Below are 18,078 nucleotides of genomic sequence, written 5' to 3'. Positions count from 1 at the left end.
ATTGTATTGATGCCTTTTCCGATGCTAATGTCCTTTTGTACTTTTTGAACTTCATCAGTTGCCAGAGCAATGCTCCGCCCACGTTATCGAGATCAGCTGGCCCTGAGTGGTGGTGAATGATAAGACTGGCATGTAATTGAGAGGGAGGCCTGGCCATGAGTGGTGGTGAATGATAAGACTGGCATGTAATTGAGAGGGAGGCCTGGCCATGAGTGGTGGTGAATGATAAGACTGGCATGTAATTGAGAGGAACGCTACAAAATAGCGGCCATGATTGTGCACATCCGCTTTACCATATTCAGCTTATTTTAATGTACACATTTCTCAGGGAAATTTTACTGAAATATGACATTTGCATTATAACCAATGTGAAACTAAAACTGCAATAGGTGGTGTCCAAATATCCCCCTTCCTGCCACTTTTGTTATGAAGCATAAGATGGCAAGTTCTGGGCAGTTGATAGCAATAAGGAAGCCTCGGGCTGCAACAAAGAGTAATGTCTAGTCCACATAGTCTCCATTGCAATAATTTTTCAATTTCCAAGTGAGGAGAAATCATTTCTCTCCTGTTCAATAAAAATCGGGTGGTGTAACACAGCAGGCCCTAAATCAAAATTTCACCCTAAACCCTAATTCAGGCCCTAAATCAAAATTTCACTCCCAACAGTCACTAGAATTTAACTTTCGCCCTCAAATGTAACAAATTTCATTAAAATCGGTCCAGGGGTTATTTCAGAAAAACGTTCTTGCGTTTTACATGTATTTGAACAGGCTGCGTCGGAGTTGGGCCCGAGGATAGAGTTTCATATTAATATAACTGGAGGGAAATCTGGCGCTGCGATCGTTCAACCATCATGGCAATAATGGGAAGTACAGGCTACGGATTGGCATTCTATTGATTGGCAAACTAGTCAAGTATTTTTTGGCAGTTTTGTTTTCGTTCCAAGCGCAATTGCTATAACCTGCAGTTGGACAGCGCAACGCAAAGCTCTCGGCCTTTGTTCTGTTGCTCGAAGTGGCTATAGCGTGCTGGGCCATCGGCTGGGACAATGTTTGTGTCGCGGTGTGCTGTCTAGCGAGAAAGCGACGGCATCACAAACGTTCAAAGAACATGTTTTCACCGCCAACTTAACACACTTGTGTTAAGTTGATGATGTAGCGTTACGTGCTTTATGAAACTTCAGAATAGGAAAAAGAAGGCACTACTGATACAAGACATAGACAGTTGTACTTCTAGTGGCTTGACAATCAAATTTTATTGAGGGCTTCATTACGCATTGCTCATTTCTGTGCTCATTGAAATGCGTGTCCTAGGACTTTGAGAACACAAACTTACTTGTGGTAGAAAAGGTTGCTGCTTCCTGGCTGTAGTCTAGTGTCGCAAAATGGGTAAGTGCAAAGCCACGCCGTAACGATTCGGAAGCGGTACGTCAACATAAAATAAAATGAAGCATACTCGCAGGAGGCCTCAAGCATCCCTGCTAGCAGTGCAGCAGGTGTGCTTAAAAGTACTTGAAGACGTTCAGCAATCGTGACAGCCGACGCAGCCTTTCGAAAGCGTGAGAGAGTTCGCGAGTGCCTGTCGTCTGCGAGAAAAGTCTCGCGTTCGCAGCGAACAGGCGTCGTAGCAGACGACACTTGTAGCATTCCTCACAAAGGCGCAACATTTTTCTCACAATACAAAACCTTTATTTACATAAATACTTGATGAGTATTTTTATATAAGTACATGCACGGTTGCTATTGTTGTTGTAAAAATAAATAAATATTCTCTGGCGCTTAATCAGGAACAAACTTGCACAAGTATGCATACCCTGGTGTGTCCTGTTGTAAACCATAGTAACCCGTGCTTCAATCTCAAAGTCATACAAAGTTTATGTAACGTTTTGTGCATTATATAAGACAGTGCAGAAATAAAATGAGATCTTACGCGATAATATTTAAGTATAGCTTCGTTTACTGCGCCGCAAGCAAATGCCACTAGTCTAAAGATCGAAGTCAATCCGAAGCCTGTACTTCCCATCATTCCTATGCATCATTCCCATGTAGGTTGAGGCAACGCTCATGAGAACCCCCGTAGTACCCGTAGATACTAGCGCCACATTTCCCTCTAGGGTGTTTATTTAGAATGTCTATAGACCTCAGACCACGGAAGAAGGAAACTAAGGAGAGGCCCTGACGTCACTCTTTGTGAAGCAAAAGTGAAGCCGGAATTTGGCGTTGCTCATGGCGATGCTCCGCCTTTTGGGCCACCCTCCTCGCTTGTTTACATCTTTCGCGAAACCACGCCGCGCTGCGCGTCGGAGCGCGCGCGCAACATCTGGCAGAGCACGATGCAGGTAACACAGCGCAACAAGACACGGTGACTAACGCAAACCCGCCCACTCAGCGCCTTTGCCACGGCCCGAAACCTACTAGAGCAACACGTGTGAGCGCTCAAAACCATAACAACGCCGCCATTGTGGCCCAAAAGGCGTGGCCATACAGCAGAAAAAAATAAAAAAGCAGCAAAAAAAATGAGAACCTACTACGTCATTTCCGCCATACTTTTCTCCTAGCGCGCGGAGGGGGTAGGGCCTCTCCTTAGTTTCCTTCCTCCGTGCCTCAGACTCTGCCCAGGCGGCGCTGCGGAAAAACCCGTCACCAGCGCCCTCATCGAAGCCTTGGCGCGAACTGAGTAGTGCAAGGAGAGCTGTCCGCAAGCGAAGGTGCATAGGCCACAATGGACCCTTCTCTTTCGTTTGTGTTGAGGCACGGTTTCCTAAAAATCAAGGACCTGGAAAGCTTCTTCCGCCCGTCCACGCTTCGGAAAGGAAGCTCAGCAGGGCGAAGTACGTGTACAATACAAAATGAAGTCTCAAGTGTTATTTCGGCGTGCTGCAACTCGCAAGTACAGAGAGCATAAGGTTTTTCTCTAGGCATATCAGCATAAAAATCTAAGGATTTCAAATTGGCTCATATTGAATATGTCTTGAACACAAGACTTAAGTATCTCCTATATTAGAAAGTTTTAGAATAGGGGCCCCAAACGTTTTGGGGCCCCAAAGAAATAGCGTCGAAGCCACTGCGCATGCGCGAGACGCAAACTGCGTTTGGGTTTTGCGTTGGGAACGCTATTTCACCGATTTAGCGGGAGCTCAAATAGCGTTCCCAAAAGCTTTGCGTCAACAAACATGGCGGCACCCATCGAAGCGACGGCTCTAACCTAGCACAAAACTGGGTTCGATTCGCGGTAATGCGTGAAGTTCGCAAGCTAGAAGTGACTGCAGTTATCGCTTTCTCTCAACTAGCGTATGTTATGAAGATTGATTCATTAGATGCCGCTGATTCCGAATTCGAGTGTGGATTTTATGGCTCGTAGGCCTAACACGGCTAAGCTTGGCTGGTGAAGGCCCGTAAAGTTGGTTTTGTTGCTCCAAACTAAGCACAAATAATTGTTTGCTGCTTGAAGAATAACCTCTAAATTGTAATTAAACGCGAATACACGCAAGTCAAAATTACTATTCATATCTTAAGATGGGATATTTTATTTAATTATTTTTAATCGTTTTTCTTGGACGCCGTAGTGGCGCTGTCAGCGCAAGACGCTACCTGCAAACGCAAAGCCCTATTCTAAAACTCTCTATTTTTATTCATTTCATCGTATACAATGTATTTTCTCGCAATTATTGACAGAGAGTAAATCCTTTCATAGCCTTTTCCAGGGCAGCAAACAGAAAACTTATTCCAAGGCAGCAAACAGCGTGTGATCATAACGAAAGTAAACTTCCTACAGTGCCTACGCGCTGCATCTTCCTTTCTCGCAGGAGCTACAGCATCGCTCAGTACCTTAATTTGAACTTTTCGCAGACGCTTCGAGCAACAAGCGCGCACAAATAAAGGTAATAAACGCGACATTTTTTTTTTCTTTACACACGTTCGTTGCTTCGCAATTACTCATCCAGTGCGCGTACAGCAACTTTATTGCTCACATTTGAAAAACGCAGTCGAGCAGGCTCAGCACATTGCGAAGCGTGCTTGTTGTATCGGCGCAGGACATGCAAAATACCGAATGCAGAAATGAGCTCGCGATACAACGATGCTCTAGAACAGGATTTTGAATTCATAAAAGAACCAAAATGTTTGGTTGAGCTGACCTGCCAAATCTCTCCGTTCCACTCGTTGAGTCAAGCGGAGGCGGACGTCTGTTAAAAGGTGGAGATATCGATGGCACATAAGCAGGATGGTTCGCAACGTTGTTTTTTCTGTTACCAACGAAGTGGCGGCTGCAGATTCTTAAGTTTTCGCTTGGTCACCACGGTCCTCCATCAGGGCTACGCAACACAATTACAGAACAAGATTGTCGCACTTTCTCATGCGAGCCGCTGTGTTGTGGGGAATGCAAGTAATCCGATTACCCAATAGGTTGAACGGCCCGTATACAGCGCTCTCGCATTTCCCCTTCATACGATCGCGATGGAAATCGGCAAAACTGAACGTTGTTATTCCGTCCTCCACGTTCATCGCAATTTACAACACAACAGTAGCGTCGATTGCGGCGTTTGTTCGAAGCGCGCGGAGCTATCGCAGTTGCCGTCGTTCCCGCCATCAGTCTGAAGAATGAGCCAGCAAGCGCTTAATGGCAGTTCGGCGGCCCGTCCGACTAGCGTAGAAATTCATAGCTCTCTGTCTGGGTGTTAAATGCGCAAAACATTCGCAATATGGACCAAAATCTATAGTTAAATCGTTGTTTCGCAGTCGCTAGCTGCATAGGCAACTTAGCAAGGGAGTCTGGCTTCGCACTACTCAATTACTGCCTCTTCGCACCGGCAGGTGGCGCTACACGTCTTGCAAAACTCCCGAGAGGAGGAGAGTTCGTTCGGGCTTTGTGCCGCAGGGAAGAAGGCCCTGGGGCGACGATGAGTGGACGAAGCGGCGCACCGGTGCTTACCGGTGCGATTTCACCAATTCGCCATTGGATAATAATCGAGGATGGTTTCTGTCGTAATATTTTGAATCTCTTGACGCTGTATCTATGTTTTAAGCGGCTCGGTATATGTGTGTTAGATACTACCACTGGCGAAGCCAGGGGAGGGCGAGGGGGCTGACCGAGCCTTTCCCGAAAATTTCCTAGCCGGCGCCCAGTTGCTCCCTTCTATCCCTGGCACATCGCCTATGAATAAGAAAAAGGAAATATTCTTGGAAGCGAGTCTATTATGGGCGTTCGCGTCGCCTGTCCTACGGCTGTGAGCTTACCAAGACCGAAGCACCGCAGTCAGGATTATTGCGGAGGGGTGCAGCCCCAGGAGCTCCACAGAAACTTTCTGTGGAACAGAAGCCCCTCTATGCACGTTTTCACCGACAAGGTTAAGTACCGCCAACCGCTCCTCCCTCGCTCACCCCATCAGCTTCCACCATTAAGAAATTGCGTAGCCCCAGCTTCAAGTTTTTAGGCGGAAGCGACGCCGTGCTACATAGAGGTGCGAGCGTGCCACGAGCAAACATTCAGGAACCGGAAGCGGAACAATGTGGAGCCGTTCGGCCGTCGTTTGCGTGGTCCCAACGTTCTCGACTCGATCCCCAAAAGCCCCGCTACCAGCAGACGGCGGTCGCGACAGTATTTAAGAGCAAGCTCGGGCCCAACACCGATGCCGTCTATTCAAATACATGTAAAACGCAGAAGCGCTTTTCTAAGATAACCACTGGGCCGATTTTAATAAAATTTATTGCATTTGAGAAAGAAAATGAATTCTAGTGACTGTTGGAAGCGGATTTTCGATTTACAGCCTCGGGAAAAGCTCCCATCTAGGGAAAAGCTCCAATAATTCTGATGCAACTAATATGGCTGGAAAATACCCAAACAGCCTTTTTCTAAACCCGACGAGCGAATCGGAATCTTTCGCAACACTTTGTTCGCTAGAAACAGCGCAGCTCTGGACATAGATAATTAACAAATAAAACCTGTAAAATACGTAGCCGATTTAATTGCACCGGTACTCATTCATATCTACGAGATAACCCTCTCAACCAGAACTTTTCCACAAGAAATGCAAATTTCAAAAGTTATTGTAATTTTTAAAAGCGGAGATAAAAGCAACCTCGCCAATTACCGACCAATTTCTCTTTTACCGCTGTTCTCTAAAGGTCTGGAGAAACTGTTACATTCTAGGATTTCTTCTTTCGTAGATAAATTCAATTTGATGAGTCAATGTCAGTTTGGTTTTTGCAAAGGTCGATCGACGGAGCATGCTCTGTTAACACAAAAAGAAATTTGAGCATTTGAGGGAAAACAGTTTCTTATTGGAATATGTGTAGATCTTTCAAAAGCATTCGACAGTTTGAACCATGCCACATTATTAGTAAAACTTAAGCTTTGCGGGATAAGAGGACCTTTAAAACGTTTAACATCATGTTTTAAATACCGGGAACAGTGCGTTTCTATCAATGACAACCTGTCCCCTCTGAAATCAATAAATGCTGGTGTTCCACAAGGAAGCATTCTTCGACCGCTCTTGTTTAATTTATATGTTAATGATGTCACTAACATCAGCAAAACACCAACTTATATAATCTACGCGGATGACATGACTCTTCTATTTTTGCGGGTCCCAACATTAAAAAACTTCAGTTAAACATCAGTGATTTCCTCCAAGGCCTGCTGACATGGAGTAATATAAATTCATTAAAAATCAATACAAGCAAAACTAAAGCAATCCTTTTTACTCCTAAACAGTCGCCAGTAGTTCTCACAGAAAATCTTATGCTTGAACAAATGCCTTTAGAGGTTGTTGGCTCTTTCAAAACACTCGGTGTATACTTCCACAAGCATATGTCCTGGGACACGCATATTAAACACATTATTACCAAACTTTCGAGGACTGTCGGCATTTTGGCTAGATTACGTTTTTTTTCTACCACCCAATATTAAATTACTGATTTACAACGCGTTATTCTTGCCCAACTTAAACTACTGTTTTCTTGCATGGGGCAAAACTACGTCATCCAATTTACAACAATTATGTGTACGTCAGAAAAAAGCCCTTAGCCACATAGCTGGGGTGCCTTTCAATGCACATACAGAACAACTTTTCAGGTGTTTTAATGTAGTACCTGTTCGTAATCTATATTCATATAATATGGCCATACGATGTAAACATAGCATGAATACTAGGGAAGAAATCATAACGTCGTTATCGCATTTGAAGACTAGGACACCTACATACAACACACGCATCAAAGAGTATTGGAAAGTCCCGTTTTGTCGAACGAAATATGGAGAACAAATGCTTCAGCACAGCATACCTGTGCTTCTAAATTTCTTTTTCATGAACGAGAGATCGATGTCACAACTCTCAGCAAAAACACACTGCGCTCGATCTTTATGACGCATTCATGATATCATCTGTTCTACGTGGATGTGCTTGTCTGAGAACTAATACGCATTTCATTATGGGCATTTGATTTCCTGCATGCAACCCTGCGATCCTCTTTTTCTTCTTCTACAGAGAGTATGTGAAACAGTAGTCCGTGGTGCCTGAAATTTTGATAATGAAATATATGCTGTTTTGTTTTTAATGCTTCTTGTGCTCGCATTGTTTGAAATGTTAGGAGTATCACTTGTTTATCTTACTGTATACCTTGTAAAGGGCGGTCCGAAGCTCTGTCAAGTGAATTAACTTTCACTTTTTAGTTTGGACTTCCCCCATTCAATATGGAAATAAAGTCAATTCAATTCAATTCAAAGTGTTTAAATTAAATTTTCAAAAATCGTTAAGTTTGAAAATTTGAAAATAAAGAAACATTAAGTTTACAAAATTGTAGCTCGACACCGAGAACTGATATCGCAGTTCTGTAAACTGCATTCATTAGAGCATCCAAAGCGAACAAATTTTATGTCAATTTATATCTTACGTTAATTTGTTAATTACTTAAAAGGGTTTTTTCAAAAGTTTTACTCACAAATTAGTGGTCTATTTGAGAGCATTGTATATCAATTTTGCTAGCTTTATGTGTACTGTTAGGTGCAATTTACAGAATTTTGATATCATTTTCATTCCTGAGTTTCCAAAGTGATTAACTTAATAGTTTCATTTTCAGAAAATCTGCGATTTTTGTCAATTTTTATTAAAATATTGACGACCTAAATAAAAAAATCGCAACAAACAGCCACTAGATTTAACACATTTCCTTTTAGATGCAACAAACCTCATCAAATTTGGTGCAGCGGTTGTCGAGAAAAATGATTTCTGTTTCCCCACATATTTAGATAGAAGGCCCCGAGCTAAAGCTTCCTCTTAAGGTCATTTTCGGATCCTTTCCCACATAATTTGGAGGACGCTTCGCCTTTGATAGCGGAACGCGATGGCTAGCATTCACAGATCCCCGACTGTTTGACACGCTTCCCGGCAACTGCAGCGTATGTAACGCTTACCGGGAAACGCTGGCGGCGAACGCTGTGCGATATTTCTGGCAGAAACGCGGCCTCTAGCGTGGGCCGACGTTCTGTTATTGTTTCGCACTTTTATTGCTTCAGTCTTAGAAGATTCAAAATAAAAGGCATGCGCTGTTGGTGTTTTGTTTGATGACATTTGTTTGTGGGTTGTCGTTCTCAAAATTCCTAGGAATATCATAGTAAAGAATGTGGTATAAAGTTTGTAAACAGGGATAAGGTGCCTCAGAAAGGCTGGCCAATGTTTCGATAGGAGGGCATATCTTCTGCAAAGGTATGTTGGTACCTTGTTAGACAAGGTACGAGCAACTTTAGTGGCATATAAATATAAACGGCAATTTTCGCTCATGGAACGCCAACGTAGGCCATGGCCTCGACGCGGGATATTCTGCGACACGGTATTCCGATCTCGTTTGCCAGCCGAGCGGTTGAGAGTTCGTGGTGAGCGAGTTCGAGTGCTGCTGATCCCTTCCACGTGGTCCCCTCCCGGAATGTCTGGATACGGCGCGGGTTCTTTAGGGTTCCAGCCTGCTGTCCATCCGTTTGGTGAGGTGCCCTTGTGGCTTTTTTCTTTTTCGTGTCTTTTTCCCTGCGTTTAGCTGAAGTTTTTTAGCTTCTTACACTCGTGTAGTGTTAGCTTAACTTCAGCGAGGCGCGGGCGCCACGTGGTTTTCACCGCGATGGTGGCCCCTTCGCGGCTTCGTCCGCTCACCTTCTCTGGTCGTGTTCCGAAAGGCGCGACCAATGTCGACGTTCGTAAGGCGCTTGTGCAGCGCTTTTCGTTGTCCGACTGGAAGTCAATGCAGGATTTCGGTGCAGGTCGTTTTGAAGTTATGTTTACGAATAAGGCCGCGGTTGATCGCTTCTCAGCTGATCCCGCTTTGAAGGTTCGTGATATCGAGGTCCGGTTCGAGTATCGAGGTGTTCGTGTGAAGATGGTGAGGTTTTTTTGGCTACCCCGCGGATCCTTTAGACCAGGCTCTTGCCACCGAGCTAGAGGTCTTTGGTAGCGTCCACGGGATCTCCTAAGGGTGCGCGCCCGGGTTCTCTGCCCCAGACGTCAGACTCTAGAGTTTTGCAAGACACGTAGCGCCACCTGCCGGTGCGAAGAGGCAGTTAGTGCGAAGCCCGACTCCCTTGCTAAGTTGCCTATGCAGCTAGCGACTGCGAAACAACGATTTAACTAGATTTTGGTCAATATTGCGAATGTTTTGCGCATTTAACACCCAGACAGAGAGCTATGAATTTCTCCGCTAGTCGGACGCGCCGTCGAACAAGTTTGTATAGGTGTTCTGTGGCCGAACTGCCAAAAAGCGCTTGCTGGTTCACTCGTCAGACTGATGGTGGAAGCGACGGCATCCTCGATAGCTGCGCGCGCTACGAAGAAACGCCGCAATCGACGCTACACTTGTGTTGTAAATTGCCTTGAACATGATGGACTGAATAACAACGTTCAGTTTTACCGATTTCCATCGCGATCGTATGAAGAAGAAAGGCGAGAGCGCTGGATACGGGCGGCCGTTCAATGTGTTGGGTAATCAAACTATTTGCATTCCCCACAACACAGCGGCTCGCATGAGAAAGCGCGATAATGTTGTTCTGCTGTAATTGTGTTGCGTAGCCCCGACGGAGGACCGTGGCAACCAAGCGAAAACTCAAGAATCTGCAGCCGCCACTTCGTTGGCAACAGAAAAAACAACGTTGAGACATACCATCCTGCTTATGTGCCATCGATATTTTCCGTCCGCCTCCGCTTGACTCAACAAGTGGAACGGAGAGATTTGGCTGGTCAATTTAATCAAACATTTGTTCGTTTATGAATTCAAAATCATGTTTTAGAGCAGCGCTGTATCGCGAGCTCATTTCTAGATTCGGTATTTTGTATGTCCTGCGCCGATACAACAAGCACGTTTCGCAATGTGCTGAGCCTGCTCGACTGCGTTTTTCAAATGTGAGCAATAAAGTTGCTGTAGGAGCACCGGATGAGTAATTGCGAAGTAACGCACGTGTGTAAAAAAAAAAAAAACGTCGCGTTTGTTTACATTTACTTGTGCGCGTGTGTTGCTTGAAGCGTCTGCGAAATGTTCAAAGGTACTGAGCGATGCTGTATATCCTGCAAGACTGAAAGATGCGGTGCGCAGGCATAGTAGGAAGCTTACTTTCGTTATGTTGGCACGCTGGTTACTGCCTTCGAATACGTTTTCTGTTTGCTGCCCTAAAAAAGGCTATAGAAGGATTTACTCTCTGTAAATAATTGCGAGAAAATACATTGTATATGATAAAATGCATAAAAATATAGGAGATACTTAAGTCTTGTTTTCAGGACATATTCAATATGTACCAATTTGAAATCCTTAGATTTTTATGCTGATATGCCTATAAACAAACCTGATGCTCTCTCTACTTGCGAGTTGCAGCACGCCGAAATAACACCTGAGACTTCTTTTATATTGTACACGTACTTCGCCCTGCTGAACTTCCTTTCCGAGGCGTGGATGGGCGGAAGAAGCTTTCCAGGTCCTTGATCTTTAGGAAACCGTGCTTCAACACAAACGAAAGACGAGGGTCCATTGTGGCCTATGCACCTTCGCTTGCACTACTCAGGTCGTGCCAAGGCTGCGATGGGGGCGCTGGTGACGGGTTTTTCCGCAGCGCCGCCTGTGCAGAGTCTGAGGTCTATTGGTACAGGGAACCGGCGCATTCGGGTGGAGATGGTGCGGCCCGTTCCTAATCTTCTTCGTGTAGGAGAGCGTGTCGTCCAGTGTGAGTACGAGGGAGTCGTTCGATTGTGCAGTAGTTGTCACCTGGCAGGGCACCACGTGGCCGTGTGCGACATGCCGAAGTGCGCGCGCTGCGAGCAGTTCGGCAATGTGGCCTGCGACGCGGCGTGCGTACGGTGTGGCGGAGACCACGCGGTCTCGGCGTGGGGTGTCCGCACCTACTCGTCAGTAACTGCGAGGCCAGAACAGCAGGAATCTGCAGTATAGTGGACGCTGTTGCCTCGCCGGTAGATAGCACGGCAGCTGCATCGGAGAACGAGAACAGCCGGGCTTCTTTGAGCGTGGTCGACACCGTCCAGGGCGGCGATGCTTCCGTGGATTCTGCCGCGAACACTCTCCCGTATGACCGGCAACGTGCGATGGGGGAGTGGGCGAGGGGTTCGAAGCGACGGTCGCCCCCGTGGGTGTTGCGCAGCCCGCTTCGCGCCAGCCGCGGCTTCTGGCGGGCCGGAGCCGCTGACTGACACGGCCGACGGTGCTCCTCGGTCGAGCAGGAAGCGTGATAAACAGCGTAGTAAGCGAGCTGGCTGTGCTTCCAGGGACGCGGCCGCGCGTCGGGCTCGGACGACGGTGGATCCCATGGCTCGGAGCCTGGCGCTCCTGAATGCAAGCGCACTGCCGTAGACCTTTCAGATTGCGAGTCGGATACTGACATCCCTTCGGACATGAAGGATTCCACTGCTTGCGTGCACTGTTAAGGGGTTCGATGTGACTGCTCCGAACTGTCAGACAGATACTATGATTCTAATAATGAGGGGTCTCCAATTTCGGAGACTCTCTCATAAGTAGTTCTAGCTTATATATCGTATGCGGCTAGTATCACTTAATACTAGCCTACTCTTTCTTTCTTTAGGTTTTTCTTGTTTCCTTTGCTTTAATTAGCTTTCCGCTAAAGTTTCTCTCCCCCAATATGACTCCTTACCTTACTATAGCTTCTTTCAATTGCAGAGGTTTGTCCCGAGCTTCCAAACAGCTAGAGGTTGTCAACTTGGCTAAATCCAAAAAGGTAGATATTCTCGTACTCCAAGAAACTTATGTCCATAGGTTAGTCCAGATAAGCCAATTTGACAGGATTTTTCGTACCAGGTCTTTCTCGAGTTATGTAGAGTCTGGCAGCCGAGATACGGACATCATTTTGATGCCGAATTTCGTCGGCCTTGTTCTTCGTCATGCCAGGGATGCCGAGGGCCGTGTCTTGTCGGTGGATCTTGATTGTGGCATTCGAATTGTTAATGTTTATGCTCCAAGCCAGTCTAGAGATCAGAGAGAGTTTCTCGCTGCATTAGAATCTTACTTGGTAGGTCCCTCTCGGCTTATTCTTGTAGGCGACTTCAACTGTGTGTTAGAACAGTTTGATCGCGTCTGCCCTAGAGGGACTCCAAAAGTGAAAGATATGCGTGGAAATGCTGTACTGCGAGAGCTCGTCGATGGGCTGGAACTGGTCGACGTTTGGCGCGTGCTTCGCCTTGGACAGTCAGGAATGACTTGGACAGGAAGGGGCATGCAGAGCCGCATCGATCCTTTTTACATCTCATCGTCACTAGCTTCCAGTATGCATTATTATTGGTTGATTCCTTCTGCTCTTAGCGATAACAGCTTCCTAATTCTGCGGTTTGCCGATTCTAACAAAGTCTCGCAAGGGAAGAGACCGTGGCGTCTAAACCCCCGTCTCCTAAAGGGCAAACAGGCAACCGCAGAGATAAAACCCATTCTCTTTCGATCGCTGCACAACAAAGAGAATCTAGATGGCACATAACGGGATGACGTGAAGGTCAGAGTGCGTGAGTGGTTCAGTTCTTGGGGCAAGCGTCGAGCGCGCGAGGAGCGTGAGGAGATTAAAATCGTCTCTGACGCGATCCTCCTGCTCTCGAGGCCACTGTCCGGCGGGCGTGGTGTTGCTCCAGCGCTGTCCTCACTCCGAAAGGAACTTCGGATTCTCCTGCAGCGACACTGGGATGGCATGAGAACCACAACACGAGCAGAGCAGTGGGAAATGGAAGCGTGGTGCAGCAGAAATTTACTACGTATATAGAATCTTTCAAGGAAGAGCGCAACTCCCTCTTCCCTACTAGATCCAAGTGATGGAAGCATAGTCGATTCACCAGATGGAGTTCTTGCACTGGCGAGGCAGTTTTACCTGACCTTGTATGCCTCTCCAGTTGCCTCTCCAGCTGTCTTTCCATTTGCTTCACAAGCTGAGCCACCGAAAGTATGTGACTCAACCATAGATGAGGAAGAGCTATTTTCGGCTTTGAAGTCTATGAAGCATAATCGCAGTCCAGGATCCGATGGTCTGACAGTCTAATTTTATGCGAAGTTTCGGACACTGTTAGGGAAGCCGTTCTCATCACTGGTGAACAGGCAACTCAGTGAAGGGACTTGAAGTCAGCGTCTCAACAAGAGGGGCTAGACACTCTCCTTGGTAAGTACGAGTCGAGAAGCTCCGATCCGATAGCATGGCGTCCAGCCACACTTCTGAACTGCGATTACAAGCTCATACCAAAGTGCCTGTGTACGCGACTCACGCCAGTACTCAACACTGTTTTGGGTCCATACCAGGGATGTTGTGTCCATGGGCGCTCCACTCAGTTTCAAGGAAGAGCGCAACTCCCTCTTCCCTACTAGATCCAAGTGATGGAAGCATAGTCGATTCACCAGATGGAGTTCTTGCACTGGCGAGGCAGTTTTACCTGACCTTGTATGCCTCTCCAGTTGCCTCTCCAGCTGTCTTTCCATTTGCTTCACAAGCTGAGCCACCGAAAGTATGTGACTCAACCATAGATGAGGAAGAGCTATTTTCGGCTTTGAAGTCTATGAAGCATAATCGCAGTCCAGGATCCGATGGTCTGACAGTCTAATTTTATGCGAAGTTTCGGACACTGTTAGGGAAGCCGTTCTCATCACTGGTGAACAGGCAACTCAGTGAAGGGACAGTGAAGTCAGCGTCTCAACAAGAGGGGCTAGACACTCTCCTTGGTAAGTACGAGTCGAGAAGCTCCGATCCGATAGCATGGCGTCCAGCCACACTTCTGAACTGCGATTACAAGCTCATACCAAAGTGCCTGTGTACGCGACTCACGCCAGTACTCAACACTGTTTTGGGTCCATACCAGGGATGTTGTGTCCATGGGCGCTCCACTCAGTTTCACGGTCTGGCAGTGAGGGACCTCCTCTTGTGGGCAAATACTAGGAAACTTCCAGGTATTCTTTGCTCATTCGATCAGGAGAAGGCTTTCGATATCATTAGTCATAGGTACCTTTTCCATGTTCTGGAAGAGGCTGGCTTTAGTGTGGGTTTTCGGCAGATGGTCCAAGCTTTCTATTCTCGACCGACTTTTGCTGTTCTCATACAGGATCGCGCCTCGGAGGCGTTCATTGTGGGACGTGGTGTACGGCAGGGGGACCATCTCTTACCTGCACCCTACGTACTCGCTTTTGAACCGCTTCTGCAGAGGTTGTCCTGTGACAGTAGAATTGGCAGGTTCCTACTCCCACCAGGTTCCCCTCCACTTGCACTCTTTGCCTATGCGGATAACTTGTCCATTGTCGTCCCGGACGAGGCATAAGCTTGCAGCGTCTTGGAGGTCATGGACAGAGACCGCAAGGCGAGCGGTGCAAGGTTGAATAGGTCGAAAAGTGCAGCCATGTACTTGAACTCCACTTCGTCCAGTCCGCAGCCCGCTCAAGGTCTCCCCGTGAAAACGCGGTTGCGCATTCTAGGTTTCCAATTCGAACCAGACGGCATCTCTTCTGAAAAATGGCAACAGGCTAAGGAGAAGCTTGAAACCAGGATTCAGGAATTCAGCGCGTTGTGATGCTCGAGCGACAATCCTTCGCTCACTTCTATTTTCCTTCCTGACGTATGTGGCGTGTGTGTCTACTGTTCCAACCCGAACCAAGCTTATCTTGGAGAGGGTCCTCTTTCGCTTCCTCTGGAAGGGGACAACTGGTTGTGTAGCTAGGCAGGTGCTCAAGTTGCCTAGGGATAAGGGAGGACTCGGAATTCCCTACCTGGTTATTGTGGCTACTGCACTCCACGTCAGGTGGACCCAGGTCGCTCTTAACTCGGATATGCTCTTAACTCGAAGCTTAACCTCCTTTTTTCTTAGCACCCGACTCCGCTTGTTTTCGCAGAGCACAGTGTGCCTCGCTCAGGTTCCCCGTCCACCATTTATGCGGCCGCTGCCAATTCTCTGGTAAGCCTCCACAAGGTTCAAAGGTTCAACCCGGCATCGGCGTAGTTTCAACTCCAATCCAAGAACTAGTCGATATTCTCACCCCAGGTCTACCCCCGCATTGCCAAAGGTACGATCTGTCCATCCACAGGCCAAACTAGAAGCTCATTACGGCCATTTTCCTTGGCGCTAGGGCTACGTTCATGTACCGCCTGGCGCGAGGGTGTCTGCCGTTGAGTTACAGGCCCTTCACAGCCGTCCCGGCTCGTGGAGTGTGCCCCTTTTGTGGCGGTCGGGAGGACTCGGTTCATATCTTTACGCAGTGTTTGCTTCCTGCAGCTCCTCTCCAAAGGATTGGTAGTCTCTTTAAGCTCCCAGGTGTTACACATCAGACGGTTCCATTTTCGCGCCCTTTGCCTAAGCAGGCGATCAACCAGTTCGTGCTTCTTCTCGCCAAGTGCTCATGCCAAGTTTGGTTGGCACGCTGTGATGCAATTTCCGGGGGACGGGCGCCGGGCCTTCACGAAGTGCTTGCGAAAGCACGGAAGCGGGCCTGGTTCCATCTCACCCAGGAGCGGCATCGCTTGGGCGACAAGAAGTTTCTCGAAGTGTGGGCTCGTCATGCCGTGATTTTTGATGAGTCAGGTGGAAGGCACTCCATTAAGTTATGATGAATGCTCCTAAGGTCGCTTGATTCGGCCGTGTGTGCCAGTCGATCCACGGGGTTTTCTTTGGATCACCATCATCATCATCAGCCTGGCTACGCCCACTGCAGGGCAAATGCCTCTCCCATACTTCTCCAACTACCCTGGTCATGTGCTAATTGTGGCCATGTTGTCCCTGCAAACTTCTTAATTTCATCCACCTACCTACATTTCTGCCACCTCCTGCTACGCTTCCCTTCTCTTGGAATCCAGTCCGTAAGCCTTAATGACCATCGGTTATCTTCCCTCTTCATTACATGCTCTGCCCATGCCCATTTCTTTATCTTGATTTCAGCTGTCACTAACTCGCAATTGTTACCTCACCCAATCTGCTCTCTTCTTATACCCCTTAACGTAACAGCCATCATTCTTACTTCCATTAGCTGGTTGCGTCGTCCTCAATTTAAGCAGAACCCTTTTCGTAAGCCTTCAGGTTTCTGCCCCGTAGGTGAGTTGTTATACACTTTTCTCTTTAGGGATAATGGCAACCTGCTGTTCATGATCTGAGAATGCCTGCCAAACGCACCCCAGCCCATTTTTATTCTTGTGATTATTTGAGCCTCATGAACCGGATCCGCGGTCACTACCTGCCCTAAGTAGATGATTCATTTACCACTTCCAGTGCCTCGCTACCTATCGTAAGCTGCTGTTCTCTTCCGAGACTGTTAAACATTACTTTAGTTTTCCGAAGATTAATTTTTAGACCCATCCTTCTGCTTTGCCTGTCCAGGCCAGTGAGCATGCATTGCAATTGGTCCCCTGTGTTACTAAGCTAGGCAATATCATCAGCTAATCGCAAGTTACTAAGGTATTCTCCATTAACTCTTATCCCCAATTCTTCCCAATCCAGGCCTCTGAATACCTCCTGTAAACACGCTGTGAATAGCATTGGAGAGATCGTATCTCCCTGTCTGACGCCTTTCTTTATTGGGATTTTGTTGCTTTCTTTGTGGAGGATTACGGTGGCTGTGGAGCCGCTATAGTTATCTTTCAGTATATTTACATACGGCTCGTGTACACCTTGATTCCGTAATGCCTGCATGACTGCTGATGTTTCGACTGAATCAAACGCTTTCTCGTAATCAATGAAAGCTATATATATAAAGGTTGGTTATATTCCGCACATTTCTTTATCACCTGACTGATAGTCTGAATATAGTCTATTGTTAAGTATCCTTTACGAAATCCTGCCTGTTCCTTTGGTTGATAGAAGTCTAAAGTGTTCCTGATTCTATTTGCGATTACCTTAGTAAATACCCTGTAGGCAACGGACAGTAAGCTGATCAGTCTATAATTTTTCAAGTCATTGGCGTTCCATTTCTTATGGATTAGGATTATGTTGGCATTCTTCCAAGATTCCGGCACGCTCGAGGTCATGAGGCATTGCGTATACAGGGTGGCCAGTTTTTCTAGAACAAGCTGCCCACCATCCTTCAACAAATCTGCTGTGGCCTTATCCTCCCCAGCTGCATTCCCCCTTTGCATAGCTCCCAATGCTTTCGTTACTTCTTCCAGCGTTACTTGTGGGATGTCAAATTCCTCTAGAATATTCTGTCTTCCATTATCGTCGTGGTTGTCACTGGTACTGTATAAATCTCTATACAACTCCTCAGCCACTTGAACTATCTTATCCATATTAGTAATGGTATTGCCGGCTTTGTCTCTTAACGCATACAGCTGATTCTTGCCTATTCCTAGTTTCTTCTTCACTGCTTTTAGGCTTCCTCCGTTCCTGAGAGCATGCTCAATTCTATCCATATTATACTTCCTTATGTCAGCTATATTACGCTTGTTGATTAACTTGGAAAGTTCTGCCAGTTCTATTCTAGCTGTAGGGTTATAGGCTTTCATACATTGGCGTTTCTTAATCAGATCTTTCGTCTCCTGCGATAGCTTACCGGTATCCTGCCAAACGAAGTTACCACCGAATTATATTGCACACTCCTTAATGATGCCCATAAGATTGTCATTCATTGCTTCAACGCTAAGGTC

Source organism: Dermacentor andersoni, chromosome 6 (assembly GCF_023375885.2).
Source record: "Dermacentor andersoni chromosome 6, qqDerAnde1_hic_scaffold, whole genome shotgun sequence".
Lineage (NCBI taxonomy): Eukaryota > Metazoa > Arthropoda > Arachnida > Ixodida > Ixodidae > Dermacentor > Dermacentor andersoni.
Note: the sequence above shows the minus strand (reverse complement) of the source record.